The sequence below is a fragment of the Mesocricetus auratus genome, unplaced genomic scaffold (genome assembly GCF_017639785.1).
Source record: "Mesocricetus auratus isolate SY011 unplaced genomic scaffold, BCM_Maur_2.0 Super-Scaffold_100010, whole genome shotgun sequence".
NCBI classification, from domain to species: domain Eukaryota; kingdom Metazoa; phylum Chordata; class Mammalia; order Rodentia; family Cricetidae; genus Mesocricetus; species Mesocricetus auratus.
Genome location: NW_024429194.1, coordinates 29,157,251 through 29,172,962, shown reverse-complemented (window position 1 = coordinate 29,172,962; position 15,712 = coordinate 29,157,251). Strand labels below are relative to the sequence as shown.

General features: G+C 47.1%; 1 protein-coding gene across 1 annotated transcript in view; it reads right to left on the bottom strand.

Annotated features, from left to right (window-relative positions):
- Positions 1-6,313, bottom strand: part of Serpine2 (serpin family E member 2) — a 60,290-nt gene extending 53,977 nt beyond the window's left edge. The window contains exon 1 of the mRNA XM_040753233.1: positions 6,166-6,313. The gene's annotated coding sequence lies outside the window, so the exon portion shown is untranslated. The remainder of the gene's footprint in view (positions 1-6,165) is intronic.
- Positions 6,314-15,712: the final 9,399 nt, after the last annotated feature.

Here is a 15,712-nt window from a genome sequence, read left to right as displayed (position 1 = left end):
CTCAAGAGAAATTCCTTAAGTAACCCAAATCCTCTTCTGGAGCTGTCAGGGAGCATAGAAGCAAAGGTATAAAAAAATAACAAGAACCAAACCAAACCAAAAAAAAAAAAAAAAACCCAAGTGTATCTACCAAGGTTTATAGCAACAACAAGAAATGCCTGCAGCTTTTTCATAAGTAGGTGTGTGCATATGTCTTAATGTTAAATTTTTGTCCACGTTTTCTTTCTTTTAAGGATCAGTAGAGGTAGAGTCCCAAGTCAAACAGCAGCAAGAATCTGGGTGTTCCTGATATGATCATGAACTAGGATGTCCACTCAGCCTTGAGAGAGACGCAAATATGCAATGGAAGACATGTTTGTCAAAAATACACCAACAGTATTACAAAACAGGAGACTGCTCAAGGCTTGGTATCCATTCCTGGCAAATAAATAGATTCATTCAGGAGGGTTGCAACCTCTCCAGCCTGGGCTTCTCCAGACCTAGAAATCAGACAGTAAAATAAAGCAGTCTTGTGGCCTACGGAAAAGGCGCAGCCTACTCAGTAGAAGACTGCGCTTCTCTGAAGAATAATAAAATCGTAGTAAGCTTTCAGCATTCTTAGACAAATGGTGAATGTACAGATAAGAAATAATCTCAAGATGCAGTTTACTATGCTTGACTCCATTTAGTTCCCAAGGGCATTTTTTTTTAACCAACATTGATTTCCACCTCAGGCATGCAATCTATTCATGAAGAAAGATGGTTTGGAAGTGAAGACTGAGAACATTTATACATGGGGAACGGGCTCCCAAAAAAGATCCAAGCATAGGGTCCTAATTCATTTAACAATTTCATAACTGCCTCTGAGTAGAAACTTCAACTAAATCTTCCCCTTGGCCTATGGTGCTATTTCTAAGTTCTAATGCTAAATGACTTCACAGGATTATAAAGGAGAGATGGACGGGAACTTCACGGTATGTAAGCACAGAATAATGCACTTATGAATAAAAGTCACCTAGACTTGATATTTACGAGAAAGCTAGATTAGAAAGGAAAGCCAAGAAGTTATAGATTTTTAAAAAATCTATAAGACATTTAATAAGACACCATGGAATGTCATTTATTTCAGTGATATCCACTGTATACAGAAGGAAATCAAGTTCTACATGGTGAGACTGTCGGCAACATAGCTCAGATCCAGTCTAGGGTCCTTTTCACCAAATTTGGCCAAAGAGAGCCAGTACCATGACAAGAACAAAACAAACATGAAAAAAAAAGTCACTAAGGTACACAGCACCATCAGAAGCACACCACAGCCCACAATGCATTATTCCCTCCCACACAAGCCATGAGAGGTAATGTGCGGCCCAGCCAGTGGATCTCGAGGAAGGCAGTGGGGGGCTGAGAAAGGTCGGAAGGATAACTCAAGGGGCCACAGGCAGAGTAACACTTCTGTATTTACAGCCTTGGTTCCCTAATGGTCTACCTCAAAACACAGGTGAGGCGTGTGGAAACATCACAGGCTGCAGTCTGGACACGAGTAAGGTAATACCAGAATTCTCTGTGAGCCACTGTGCAAGCATTGAGACCCTCAGGGACAATCCTGCATAGAGACCACTGAGCACTCGCCTGAATCTCCTGGACAACACTGTCACTCCAGAGTGGTGGAGACCTCCACATCAAGAGGGGGTACTGGGTTATGCCAGGATGCAGGCAGATATGGGGGAACTGTAGCGACCTGAGACAGTAACGACACGGAAGACAGACAGGACGCAAAGCTCTCGGTGCAGGGCACTTGCAGTAAAAGCCCTCTATAGTCCCAGGCTGCCCACAGCTGCCCCAGCCAGCAGTTACTAACTCAAAGGCCACAAAGCTGATGTCAGTGAGGGGTCACAGATCCACAGGGACCAGATAGCAGCACAGACAAGTGCTAGCATCTTAACACCTGCTGAGGGGTTCTGCATTGAATGTAAGCCTCATGAGGGTCCATGCCTTCTGCCTTTTAAGAGAAGTGATAGATTCAATGTTATCTCCAGATATGAATCTCCAGAACAAATCTAAATATGAGTTTAACTTTCTGTATATTTCATCCAGGCCAATATGTGTCTACTAGCTGACAGTGGTGCACTGGCCACCATTTTGTCATTTCTACATGTGAAAGCAAAGCAGAGGCGAGCAAGCAGACTGGCGGCTCATGGGATCTCACAGCACAGAGAAGCAGCAGGACTGTGACTGGTCAGAGCAGGATATGCAGAAATTAGGCTTTACTGGGGGCTCCCACTTGGATGCCTTAGGGAATTATGTAGCCATTAAGAAAAAAAACTTTGGCTAATGAGGGACATACAGGGTAGGCATAAAAGTCTGGGGCTAACGTCTGGGGCTGATGAGTTAGTTTAGATCAGTGGTTCTCAACCTGGGGGTGGAATACCAGATATCCTGCAGAGCAGGTACTTACATTACAGTTCACAACCGTAGCAAAATGAGTTAAGAAGCAGCAACAAAATGGGATCCGCGCTTGAGGAACTGTATGAAAAGGTGGCAGCATTAGGAAGACTGAGAACCATTGGCTTAGATGACAAAGTGCTTGCCACTCAAGCACAGGTACAGGTACATGAGTTCAATCCCCGGACTAGCATTAAAAATAAAGAGCATGGCGGTGGTGTGTACTTGTACTCCCAGGGCTGAGGAAGGGGAGACAAGAGGATCCCTTGGGCTCATTGGCCAGTCTAGTCTTCTGTGGAGCTTGAAGCCAGTGAGAAAGCATATCTCAAAACAAACAAACACAACACGAACAGTGCATGCATGCAGATGCATACATGTATACCTGCATACAGCAAGCAAACACATAAACTCAGTCTCCGACCACCAGGCTGGCAACTGGTTGGAGCATAAGAGAATGCTCTTAGCTTAGATGGTGTCCCAGGACTCACTTCATAACGGTGATAGGTGAAACTGGGAACGTGGTTCAGGCAAAGACTCTACAAATAGCATTAATTAGGGAGAGGCAGAGTGTTGGAAAACCACAGAAAGTAGAAGAGATGACAGAAGGAAAACCAGAAGGGAGAAAAGTTGTAGGAGGCATGGAAGGAAGTGTCTGGTGTCAAATGCCAGAGGCCAGCCGGGCACTCAGGAGACGACAGAGACCAGCCGGGCACCCAGGAGATGGCAGAGACCAGCCGGGCACCCAGGAGACAGCTCAATCAGGAAATTATTGGCTCTTCTGTTCTGGGGAGACTCTCAGAGCCTGAGAAGACAAGAAACTTGGAAGTGACAACTAATTTAGGAATGGTGGAATGATCTGGTGATCACCAGGGTTAAGGTGAAAATGCCAGGGAGTTAGAGCATTGGGAAATTACTGCTGAGATAGACTGGGGTTCACAGCAAGAGAAGGAGCAGAAGGTAAGGGAGAGGAGTAAAACTCCTGAGCGAGGGAGGCTTGGGATTCATGGCACAGCTGGGGACATTAGTCACTGACACAAGGAGCCTTTTCTCTCATCTGCTGCAAATTCCCAGTTCTACTTGATTACTTCTCTGCCATTCTACGCCACAGGATTTACCACAGATATGCTTTTCTGTCTGTCGTTTTCCCCTATAAGAGCGATAATCCCAGGAATTCAGGGCCTGCTGTATTTAGCAAAGGTGAAGAGTGTGGAAAGAAAATGTCAGGCACACACGCAGGCCTGGGGAGACTGAGTGGGTAAATATGGAAATGCTTACAGGGTGGCCCAGAGGCAACACAGGGAACAAGTCTGGTGCCCTTTACTCTCTCAGGAGCATGGGTCATCAGGTCACCTGTAGAGTCTGATGGCATGGAAAGTACCAGAAAAACTTTTGTGTTGAAGACTATTGTAGGAGAGCCAGTTTGTAGCCTGGGGGAGTAGGAGGAGCTTAGGGTTTAAACCTAATGGGGAGAGAGGGGGGAGGGAGAGAGGGAGGGAGGGAGGGAGGGAAAGAGAGAGGGGGGAGGGAGGGAGGGAGGGAAAGAGAGAGAGAGAGGGAGGGGGAGGGAGGGAGGGGGAGAGAGGGAAAGAGAGAGAGAGGGAGGGAGGGGGAGGGAGGGGGAGGGGGAGGGAGGGGGAGGGGGAGGGGGAGGGAGGGAGGGGGAGGGAGGGAGGGAAAGAGAGAGAGAGGGAGGGAGGGGGAGGGGGGAGGGAGGGAGGGAGGGAGGGGGAGGGGGAGGGAGGGAGGGAGGGAGAGAGGGAGGGAGAGAGACACAGGGAGAGAGAGAGAGAGAGAGAGAGAGAGAGAGAGAGAGAGAGAGAGAGAGAGAGAGAGAGAGAGAGAGAGAGAGAGAGAGACCTGGTATAGATCAGGCTCACAGCCTCTCACATGCTGGGATAGGAACACATACTACTATGCCTAGCAGATGCCAGCATTTCTGACAGAGGCAGAACACCTCCAGGTGAGGGCAAGTCCTGACCATGTTGAGAGGACAGAGTGAACAGAGTGATGAAAACCACTGGACCTGAGATGGTCACGGAATTGAGCCTGCAGCATCACAACCACAGGAGGATGAAAGAGCTGGAGTCCCTAGCCACTCGGGAGAAGGATTGCTAGAAGAGGGCAGCAACACAGAGGGACCAGGAGCCTGGTCAGGCCACCGTCCCACTTCCAACCCTTCCATCTTCAGCCATCTCAGACTAGTGTCAAGTCATCTACCAGAGGGACCAGGAGCCTGGTCAGGCCACCGTCCCACTTCCAACCCTTCCATCTTCAGCCATCTCAGACTAGTGTCAAGTCATCTACCAGAGGGACCAGGAGCCTGGTCAGGCCACCGTCCCACTTCCAACCCTTCCATCTTCAGCCATCTCAGACTAGTGTCAAGTCATCTACCAGAGGGACCAGGAGCCTGGTCAGGTCACCGTCCCACTTCCAACCCTTCCATCTTCAGCCATCTCTGACTAGTGTCAAGTCATCTACGTGTGAAGCTGAAAATTAACAGACTTTGGAGATGCAGTAATTTGTCTTTTCAAAATTGTGCTAATATTCCATGTTCTTGGGGAGGGAGTGGTTTCTACATAGATTCTTTTAACGGAAAAAAAAAAGATGACATGGTTTCATGACCTTCAGGAGTCACCCTTCCCTGAACAAAATTTTCAAACACTATTTTGAAAAACAGCCAAAACTCCAGGGTTGATGGAAGCATTATCGGTTGAATGTCTCTTGAGAATTTTTTTTTTGCCTAAATGCTGCAAACAGCGTGTAATTACTGTTTTAGAGCCACAGAAAGTGTTGAAAGCACCTTCAGTTTCTAAGTGTGCTTCAGATACACAAATCGGTAACGCTGACATTTCTCCCAGTTATCTGTATTCCCATTCTGATACAAAATCTCCAACAGTACCAAATTACCAGATCAACTGTTCTAGAACAGTTCAGAGAAGTAAACTGCTTCCTAGCTTGAAAGAGAAAGTCAAACCTTCAAACACCTTTTTATGTTGATGCTAAATATAAGAACGTTCTTTACAAAGTAGTCAAAGCAAGATCCAGCCGCGTTGAGATTTCTCAAGAGAGACACGCGGAGATTGTGTTTTGTTCATTAAAACACTAAAAATCCTCAACAGTACCTTCTCTAATACCTGAAGGTGGAGTGCTGTCTTATGTAATAGCAGCTTTCCCTCTGCTCATCTTGGGGGCAAATTAAATACCTAATTCCGCCCAGGATTTCTGAGTACTTTCACCTTACCTGGAGTCACGCAGCGGCCTCGTACTAGGTCAACAGATGATGGAAATGAATAATAGCAAAGAGCTGCTATGCTTAGTAGGGATAAGCCTGTTGCAAAGGCCAGTGTGAACTGAAGCCTTCCCCCAAATCACTACCCACCTCCACGCTGCTAAGGCAAAGGTAACAAGTGAGAGTGGGTCTCCTGGTCCCCGTCCCGGGAGCGCACAAGCAAAGTGCGGGATCGGTGATACCCGTGAGTGCCCAGGCGCCTCAGGTTCAGGGTCACGGTTTGCAGCCCTGCAGGACTCACCTCAGCCACGCGTAAGCTGGGCGAGCGTTCCCAAGTCTTGGGCACACCTGGACGCCCCAGCCCTCGGGGATAGGGACGCGGGAGCTAGGCGAGCTCACAGCGGTGGCCCCAGCGGCCCGAGAAAGTTCCCGCCCCGGCGCCCAGTCTCGGCGCAGCCCCGGGGACAGTCTCCGGCTCCCCTCCCAGCGGCCGGGACCGCGCAGCCGGTACTCACCCGTCCTCGCTTGGATCCCCAGGTGGCGGCCGGAGCCCGGAGGGAGGACGGCGCAGCGGTGGGGACAGGCGGCGGGGACGCGTGCAGCCCGCGCTCCCGTGCAACCACAGCACTAGCCGGCCGGGCGGCGCGGGGGCTTTATCGTCGCAGCCGCCGCCCCCGCCCCTTCCTGCCTCCCCCGCCCCCGGCCCGCCCCGCCCCGCCTTCCCGCCGTCGCCTTTGTGTGGCAGCCGGCCGCAGCGTCCCTGCACCGCCGGTGACTCCAGGACGCCCCCTTGCCGAACCCGCGGCCTCCGGATGCAGCCCCCTCGAGGGGTGGGGGCGGTGTCCGGGTCCCCAGAATGCGCCGGCCAGAGGCGCCCGGCCCGAGGTGCGGCGCCAACCCGGGGTCGAGCTACACGTGGGTAGTCCAGATGGACGTGTGGGGTTGGGGAGAGGAGTGGGCGACACCGAAACCAGAGGTGTGTCCCTGGGATGCTGTAGGAGTCTTCTTGGCTGCATCCGGACTCGGAGAGAGAAGGGGAGCCCCAAGGCAATGTACAATCCTGCAGGTGATGGGGATAACTGTTCCAGGACACAGAGGTCTAGAACAGGTCCTCCCTCCTGAGCCAACTTAGTCCTGCTTAGGGGATCAGCTGTCTGTGAGACTCCTAGGCACATGACAAGCAAGGGCACCCAGAGAACTGGCCCCTTGCTGGTGGTGACACCATGAGGCATTCTCAACGCTCTGGGAATCCATGTCTTCTGAACCTGTACCTGCAGCTCACGAGACCTTATGAGTAGGAAAGTGCTGCAGACCTGAGGCCATCAACAGATGACTGTCCTGCCCCATGGTCTGTCACCTGGGTCTCCCTTTCTGCCTTCTTAAGTCTCCTTTTCTCAAGTGAGTTTTGTGGGGACCCAACTTTCATGGTAATCTCTGTTGCCTTTGGTGCAACAGGACCCCCGCCCCCAAGCAGGCTCCACCTTGGCCCCTGTGAGGAAGAAAGGCAGCAACTCTCCCCAGGGCCCTGAAATAAATTGCATTCACTGTCAGAGTAACTCAAATCACTCTGCAGCCACAGTGGCACGGCCGTGTGTGTGTGTGTGTGTGTGTGTGTGTGTGTGTGTGTGTTTCACAGTTCATCTTGTAGGGTAAAATTCTGTGGGAGATTTGCATCCTCCCCATAAGGAAATGCAATCACGGAAAAGAAACCCCTTCCTTTACTCTACAGTCATGTCAGTTTATAAATTCCCCCTCCCTTTTTAAATTCTCTTTGTCCCAAATGCTCCTGACAGATGACTCTCATTCTTCTGGTCACAAGTCAGATCTTATCTCCTCTGGGAAGCCTTCTTTGACTTCTGAGTTGAAGTCACTTCCTTCCCTATCAATTTCTTCATAAGCCTCATTATGATTTGATTTCCCCCACCAGCCCTATTTGCTTCTTGCTGCCTTTCTTCTGTCCCTCATCAGGATATGTCACCAGAGAGCAGCAGAGAGAGACCAGACTCACAGAGTTCTCAGCTCAGGGCATCACCTGTGCTCAGGGCATTGTTCCACACTCAGCAATTGCTCAGAAATGTGTGTAGATAAGATACACAGATTCAAAGGAGACTTTCAGATGTGGTAATGATGGGGTTGTGGCTTCCTTTGCCTAGGAGGGTGCGCTGTGAATAGGTAGAATTCAGATGGGGTCTAGTCCCAGGAGGTGAGAGAAGACAGCCCAGAGAGAAACCAACCCTTCCCCCGTTTGAAAAGTCCAAGAGCTGCTTTCCAGATGAGGGCATCAGGGCCTGGGAGTGTAAGTGTAGCTAGGTAGTAGTGTTTGCCTCATGGGTACAAGGTCCTGGATTAGGGCCCAAGTGCTGTGGGAGGGAGGCATGTAAGAAATTACTAGAGAGACAAGCCACTAGAAGTGTGAATGAAGACATAACCATAGCTTGCTGGGTTCTCCGCATCCTCTCTGGTCACACCGTCTTCACACTGACGTTGCTAAATGAGCTAGTTTTAAGTGTGCGGTGGAGATCCCTGTACACCTTGCTCAGTTTTTCTCAGGGGTGACATTTTGTAAAGGCATTTCATAACACCACTCTCAGATGTTAACACAGATACAGTGGTTTGTATCTAAAACGCTATTTGCAGTTCTAAATTTTTCAGGGAAGTTTTCCTAAAGTTAATCGTTTGGAGAGAGATGTACAAACACTGAAGTGTTTAAGTGTCTTATAACTCAGCTAATGTCTCTAAGGGGGAAAACCTATTTTCCCAGTTAGAGCATAAATAGGCTCTAGATCAGCAGTACTTAACCTGTCGGTCGTGACCCCTGTGGCAGTGACCCTTTCACAGGGGTCAAATATCAGGTATCCTTTATATCAGATACTTACATTACTATTCATAACGGTAGCATAATTACAGTTATGAAGTAGCAACGAGAATAATTTTATGGTTGGGGTCACCACACCATTGGGGACTGTATTAAAGGGTTGCATTGTAAGGTAGGTTGAGAACCACTGCTCTGGACTCTTCACCTATCAAATACTTTCCTTACTCAGGAGTCTTTAGGATATGCCTCTTTTGTTTACATTTTCACGACTGACATTCACTTCCCTCTTTTTGTCGAAGAAACATTTTGAGCAATACTGAACTTGTCAGTCCTGAAATAAGACATGATGCGGTGTTAACTAATACACTACAATAAACCCAGCCATGGATGCTTCTTTCTCCTTGGCCATTGGACCAGACTGATTGTGAACTTGCCCCAGAGGGAAGGATTCTAAACAAAGCCTCACTCATTCTGCCGGTGTGATCTGCTGGGAATACCAACGATGTTGGTTACTGAGTGCGCGGGGCTGGCGTTGGCCTGACTTCCTCATGCCCACAACGCAGGACAGTGGCAAAAGCCCAGGGTCCGCTGTCCATGCCATTCCCACCGTCAGGCACTTTGCCATGCATAGTCGGAGGGAAGGACCAGAGAAGGTATGCGCCTACCGCTGCTCGAGGGCTCAAGCTGCAGACCTTCCTCTCGGCATCTGGCCCTTCTTGCAGGTATATTTCTCAAAGACGTGTGCTTCCATGTGCTGTGTCCTTCCCTTCTCTGTCTCCACTCTGTTTGGGCAACGCAAATCACTTAACTCCTACCTGGCCCTCTCTTCCCAAGTTCACATTCACAGAAGAAATTATTCATTTTGTCCTGCGATTGTGTGGCCTGCCTCAAATCTCCGGCTACAGCCTCAAGCTATATTTAGCTTTTTAAACAAACAAACAAACAAACAAACAAACAAACAAATAAATAAATAAATAAATAAATAAAAGTGATCTGGCATTTAGCCAGCTCTAGCCAGGGCTCTGAGTTTGGCTTTGTGTCCATAAGCTGCAGTTGGGAGAGACGCAAGAAATTCCCAAACAGAATAAAACAAATGATCTATTTAGTCTCGTTTCCTCTCTTGGATGAGGTCCAGTGCTGAGTGCCATGGAATAAATGTGAACCCCCCACCCCACCTCCACTGCTCCCCCGTGGACCCACATAAAGTGACCTTGTGTTTGAGTAAAAGCTGTCTTTAGCTTCCAACTGGGTGATGGTGTTTTGTCTGGAAGACTGAGAGAGATTATGATACTGAGATAGTGACAGTTGCCCCTCTCCTATCTACCCTCTATTTAAAAGATATTATGCCACAAAGCCGCTTGTTACACAACATTACGGATGCAAATTCTGTTTTGTAAGACTGTTCCAACCCAGAGAAAGGACACCGTTTAGAACAGTTCACTTATACAATTACCTTCGGAGGCTGTTGCACTGCTGTTTCGTCCCTGTTGAGCTTATAAAAGACATTTGTCTTTTTATTTCCCTCTAAAGTTGGCTTCCGAGTAAATCCAATTTCCTCTTTCTGTAACTTCTGAAACTGATTAAGCCGGAGAGTCGATTTGTTTTTCTCATTGTCTGCTTCTCACCAACAGCTTCAGCACCCAGCCATTGCTAAGTGCTCGGCTAGGTATCACTTTCTAGTTACATCTCACCAAACACAGGAGAAGGCGCACATTTTGAGAGTCCCCGTGGTTCCTGCCACTTCAAGGGGCCTAGCACTTCTTTAATCACTGCTCCGTGGATGCTTCCGTGAGTTTCTCTAATCTAGCCACTCAGGCCCACCATTAGTCTCCCCTCCCTCTTCACGAGCTGCTCACTCCATTCTTCTCTTCCCAAAGTTACCAGTAGCATTGCTAAACCCAGTAGATTTTTATCATTCTTCGTGACCCTCCAGCACTATTAAATTCTTGTGCTTTGCCTGTCCTTTGCAATCCTTCCATTTCCTTTGCTTGCCTGTTCCCTCACCAAATCTTCCTCTTTGTGTAGGTGACACTGATTGCCTTTGGCCTTGGCTTTCCCACTCTCCCAGAGTGGATACACAGTGACAGATATGTAGCCAGCCATTATCCATTCTTCCTATCCCTCTGCCCAGTGAAGCCCTTCTCCTGTTTCATGTACCACCTTGTTGGAAATAGAAGTCAGACTGTCCCCGGTTCCCCTAGCTTAGAGGTTAACCAAGTTAACTGGATTCCCTGCCAGTACTTTGAGTCTTCCAAGGATTGGGAAGAGTAGCTAGGAGCCTGCTCATTCTGGCTTAATGAGATTGTGAGTTCTCATCTGGGTCTCAGCGCCGTCCTTGTCTCTGCCCTTCTGAGTAGAAGCTTAGGAACACATGCTTCTGTGAGCCCTTTCTACTTTATATGAAGATTTATTTCTGTAGAATAATTAAGGACCTCTCATGGATACACTACTGGATACCTGTGAATGGGTGAGTTCTGTATGAATTCCTAAACAGTAGGTAGTCTGGATCACTGAGGTGTATGTGTACACATATATGTGTGTACATGTATACACACACATATGCATATATACTTACATACATATTTATCTCTCTATATACATATATATGCCACCAAATGCCTAGTAGGCACCTCCACTTACTATTTCACCATCACACCCCACCTAACAAGTCTAAAAGCAAACAAGACAGCACTGTTCATGTATTATTATTTATCCTGTGGCAAAACTCCTGACAAAAGCAATCAAACGAAGGGTTTATTTTGGCTCACAGATCAAAGGTGCAGCCCGTCATGGCAGGAAAGTCATGACAACGGGAGCCTGAGGCAGCTGATCACATCACATCTGCAGCCAGGAAGCAGAGAGCAATGGATGCCGGTGGCTCAGATAGTTTCCTCTATTTCCTTCAGTCTGGGACGTTAAGCCCATGGAGTGATGCCACTCACATTTAGGGTGGATCTTTTGTACCTCAGTTAACCTAATCTAGGCAGTGTCTTGCAGGCATGCCTAGAAGTCTGTTGCGATGGTGACTCTAAATCCCATTAAGCTGACCAACAAGATGAGTCATTGCCATCCCCAAACCACTTTGCCTTCACATGCTTGCTAACAGGAACGACTGACACCATAAAGAAAAGAACGAATTTGCACTCTTCCTTGGCCCTTTAGTCTTGGTGTTTCTTCCCCAAATCTCACTTGGTCATCTCCTTTCCACATTTTCCCCAACAAGTTCACACCCCTACTACTTGACACTCAGACCACACCAAGTCCCCCTTCCTACTCTTACAGCTCCCAGAATCTGTCTACAGATGCTCAGTCTTTCTGAAGTGTTGGGTCTGTTATCTGCTCAGATAATGCCCTTCTTGTCACGGCAGCCCTGTCTTTGGCATAGGCAATCATCTGCAGAGGAGATGGGTGAATGCTCTGGAATTAGAAAGCCTGTGTTTGGCCCAATAGATGGCTCAGCTGTTCAAAGTTAGGCTCACAACCCAAAGTAGAATACCTGCTTTCAGATCTTAGCCTCATTACTTAGTAAGGGTAACTTAATTTCCGAGCCTGTTTCCTTTTTTGCAAAATGTGGAATAACTATAGAATCTCATAGGTTCATGTGATGACGAGGTCATCCATTTTGAAAAGGGTTTAGCAGAGAACCTGACACATCTGTACCAGGCCTTTTCTTTTGGGTTACCAACAAGCTTCCAAATCATGACATAAAGACTTTTTATTAATTATGAATTCTGGGCCTAACTTAGGCTCATTTTTTTTCCTTAACTTGAATTAACCTGTTTCTCTTTATCTACGTTTTGCCTCATGGCCTTTTAACTTTCTTTTGTTCCGTATATCTTACTTACACTGCCTCTCGTGTCCGACTGGCGGGCAGCTGTCTACATTCTTGCCTGGGCATGTCCCCTTCTCTCCCCCTTGTTCTCTTCTCCTTCTTCTTTTGCCTAGATTTCTCCTCCTACTTATTCTCTCTGACTGCCAGCCCCAAACTATCCATCTCCTGCCTACCTATTGGTCATTCATTCAGTTTTTTATTAGACCAATCAGGTGCCTTACACAGGCAAGATGAAGCAAGTGCAACACATCTTTCCATAATCAAACACACATCCTTATGTCATTAAACAAATGCAGCATAAACAAATGTAACACAGCTTTACACAGTTAAAGTAATATTCCTCAGCATAAACAGATGTAACACATCTTTGCCTAGTTAAAATAATGTTCTACAACACACATCTTAATTGCTCAGAATAAAAAAAGTGCAGTGAAAGGCCCCAAGGTCTAACCTAGTCTACTTTCCTAATATCACCTTCTCATTTTCCTCTTATATTCTTTATTCTTATCAATCAGAATTATTTATCTATAATTATATTACATATTTCTCTATCAGTGTGCCATTATTCAAGCCATTTTCTGCGTTCTGAATGGCCCTCTTTCTCACCTTTAAAGTCTAGCATTGCATTGCCAATTAGTCCAAATCTCCATAGTTTTAACAACAACCGTCATATACTTGTTTACAATTCTATGTGTTGGCCCTAGCAGAATTCAGTTGGGTGAGTAGTATCTAATTCACTGTGTGCTGTCTGACCATGCTAGTGCAGGTGCAAATTGAAGATGACCTCACTCACATGTGTGGCTCCTTGGTGTGGATGCCTTCAGTGTTCCTCCTCATCTTCATGTTCCTTCTTCCATCTTGTCATACTTCATACTCAAAAGCATCTCCTCTCTGTGGTTTTTATAGTAGCAGTTTGACTTTGTGTTATAGTTCAACCCCCCCAGATGGTGAAAACCAAAGCTGAAAGTTCTCTTAAAGACTTGGATGTGGTACAATGTCACTTCTGTTGCCACAGTTCAAAGCAGGTCATGGGCTATCTAAGATCCAAAGAGGAAGAGCAGACTCTACCTCTTGCTGAGAGGCATAGCCATCTGTCTGTTCATACCATTGTCTGAATAGCATGACAATGAGCATTTGTCTATGGAAGCTGGAAGTCTAAGAACAAGGTGTTAGCAGTGGTGATTTTTCTGGACTACGTACCTTGCAGATGGCTGCTTTCTCACCTGCCAGAGAGGTGGAGGAAGGGAGAGGGAGAGGGAAAGGGAGGGAGAGTGGGGGGGGGCAAAGGGGGAAGGGAGATAGACTGGGAGAGAGGGGGAGAGAGACAGAGACAGAGACAGAGAGATATCAGAAATGAGTTAAGGTAGGAAATGTTTCTTTTGGCTCATGGTCAGTCACGACAGGGAAGGCATAACCCTGTTCGTGGCAATGGAAATGCCCATCAGAATCTTCTCACATCTCAGCAAGTTAGAAAGCAGAGACCTCAAGCTACAAGTGGGGCTGATTCTAACCCTCACAGGTCAATATTCAGTGACCCAACTCCACCAACCATGCCTCCTTCCCCGGAAGTTGCATCATAGCCTCCCAAACCAAAGGGGAACAAAGTGTGCAAGCATGTGATCCTGGGGAGGGCCCATGTCACATGCAAGCCATAGACCCAGCGTTTCTGGGTTAAGGTCTCCACTTAAGGCCTCATTTAGCCTTCATTACTTTCTTAAATATTCTGTCTTCAAATACAGTCATGCTAGTGAGTTTAGAGCTTTAACATATCAAATTTGGGGGAACCAGGAATTCTGTTCATAATAAGGTAAATCACAAAGTCACATTTCAAGAAGATTTGTGGCATGGACCAGGCTACTCTGACCATCCGGGGGCACAGTCCACCACCTTTCTCTCAGACAACCATCATGACTTTTCTCTCTCAGTTTCATTCTTTCCATACTCAGCAGTCTGGGTTTCCCCAGACTCCACTGACAGGCATCAGAGAGGGGGAGGGGCGATGAAGACAAGTGTCATGAGATGTCCAGCTCTTTGCAGAAAGAAAGAATTTATCCTCTTAAGTTCTTGACTTCATGCCAGACCAGATAAGCTTTCTAAGAACTATGGCGATTTGCATTTAGATGTTTGGGCAGACCCCATGGGCCAACAAAGTTCACTCAGGCCACAAGGAAAAGACAACCTAATTCCCAGGATAACTTCTGAGTTAAGAACTCATCATCATCATCATAATGAGTCAGTCTTTAATGATCAGACTCTCAATCATCTCTGGCTGCCCACAGGGCACCCCTGTATCCCAGTTCTTTTCTAGGTCACCAGGGTCTCATTGGTGAGGCCGAGCCCTGCTTTCATTTATCAGCCCTTCTTGAACAGTGTTTTGGCTTTAATGAGGGTGACACTGACCCCACATCGAGTAAGCTCTGAGGAAAGACCGGCTCTTATTAAAGAATAGAAACCAATTATTGTTACACCAGACACAGAGAGCCATGGTGACTTTTGAGGCAATTATCACATAAAGAGGTATCCAAAGGACCCCTTTCTGCCTCTCCAGTCTACTTTAGAGACTTTTGCCCCAAAGGACTTAGTGACAAACAGCTAAGCACCAAGAATGCCAGCGTCAGTCATTGAGTAGCTGTATCTCTTACATCTTAACATAGAGTGTATCTTCAAAGACTTTTAGAGAGAGGAAGGGGCCTTACACATCACTCAGCCTACTTTGTGAAAGTGGATTCCACAGGGGGCCTGCAGGATCATCCTTGAGATTCTCATTAAAGAATGCATGTGGGAATCCATTCTTCACATTGACGAAAGTGACATTCCTGGGACTCTGAACTTGTTAAGAGGTCCATTCCTCATGCATACTAATCAAAACTGACTTTGTCCCATTTCTTAAGATGTACACCCTAGGCCATCAACCTCAGAAACTTGCCTGCTTGATAGCCTCTCAGATCCTGCCACACCTACTTCATTCATAACCTTTTACTTATCTATCTACCTAGTTATTTATTTTCTTGAGATGTGGGGTCTCACTTCATACCTGTGGCTGTCCTAGAAGTCATTACATTGACCAGACTGGTGGTGAATTCACAGAAATTCTGCTTTCTGCCTCCTGATTAATGGGATGAAAAGTGTGCACCACTATTCTGGGCCAACAATCTATTTCTTAGAATAATGTTAGAGTGTTAGTTGAGCCATATGAACATTAGCCTTTAAGAAGGCTGATCTCACTTGCTAGGAGCTGAAAACCAACTGACTTGTCCTAGGACATACGAAAACCAAGAGGAGACTGGGGTAATGAGATAAGAGCCTGTGCCTGGAGCCAGATAGATCAATGCTCATATCTCAGCTCTCTCCTCTACTAACCTGCAATCTTAGGCAGTTCACCACATACCTCTAAACCTTCCATTAATTGTGGTTG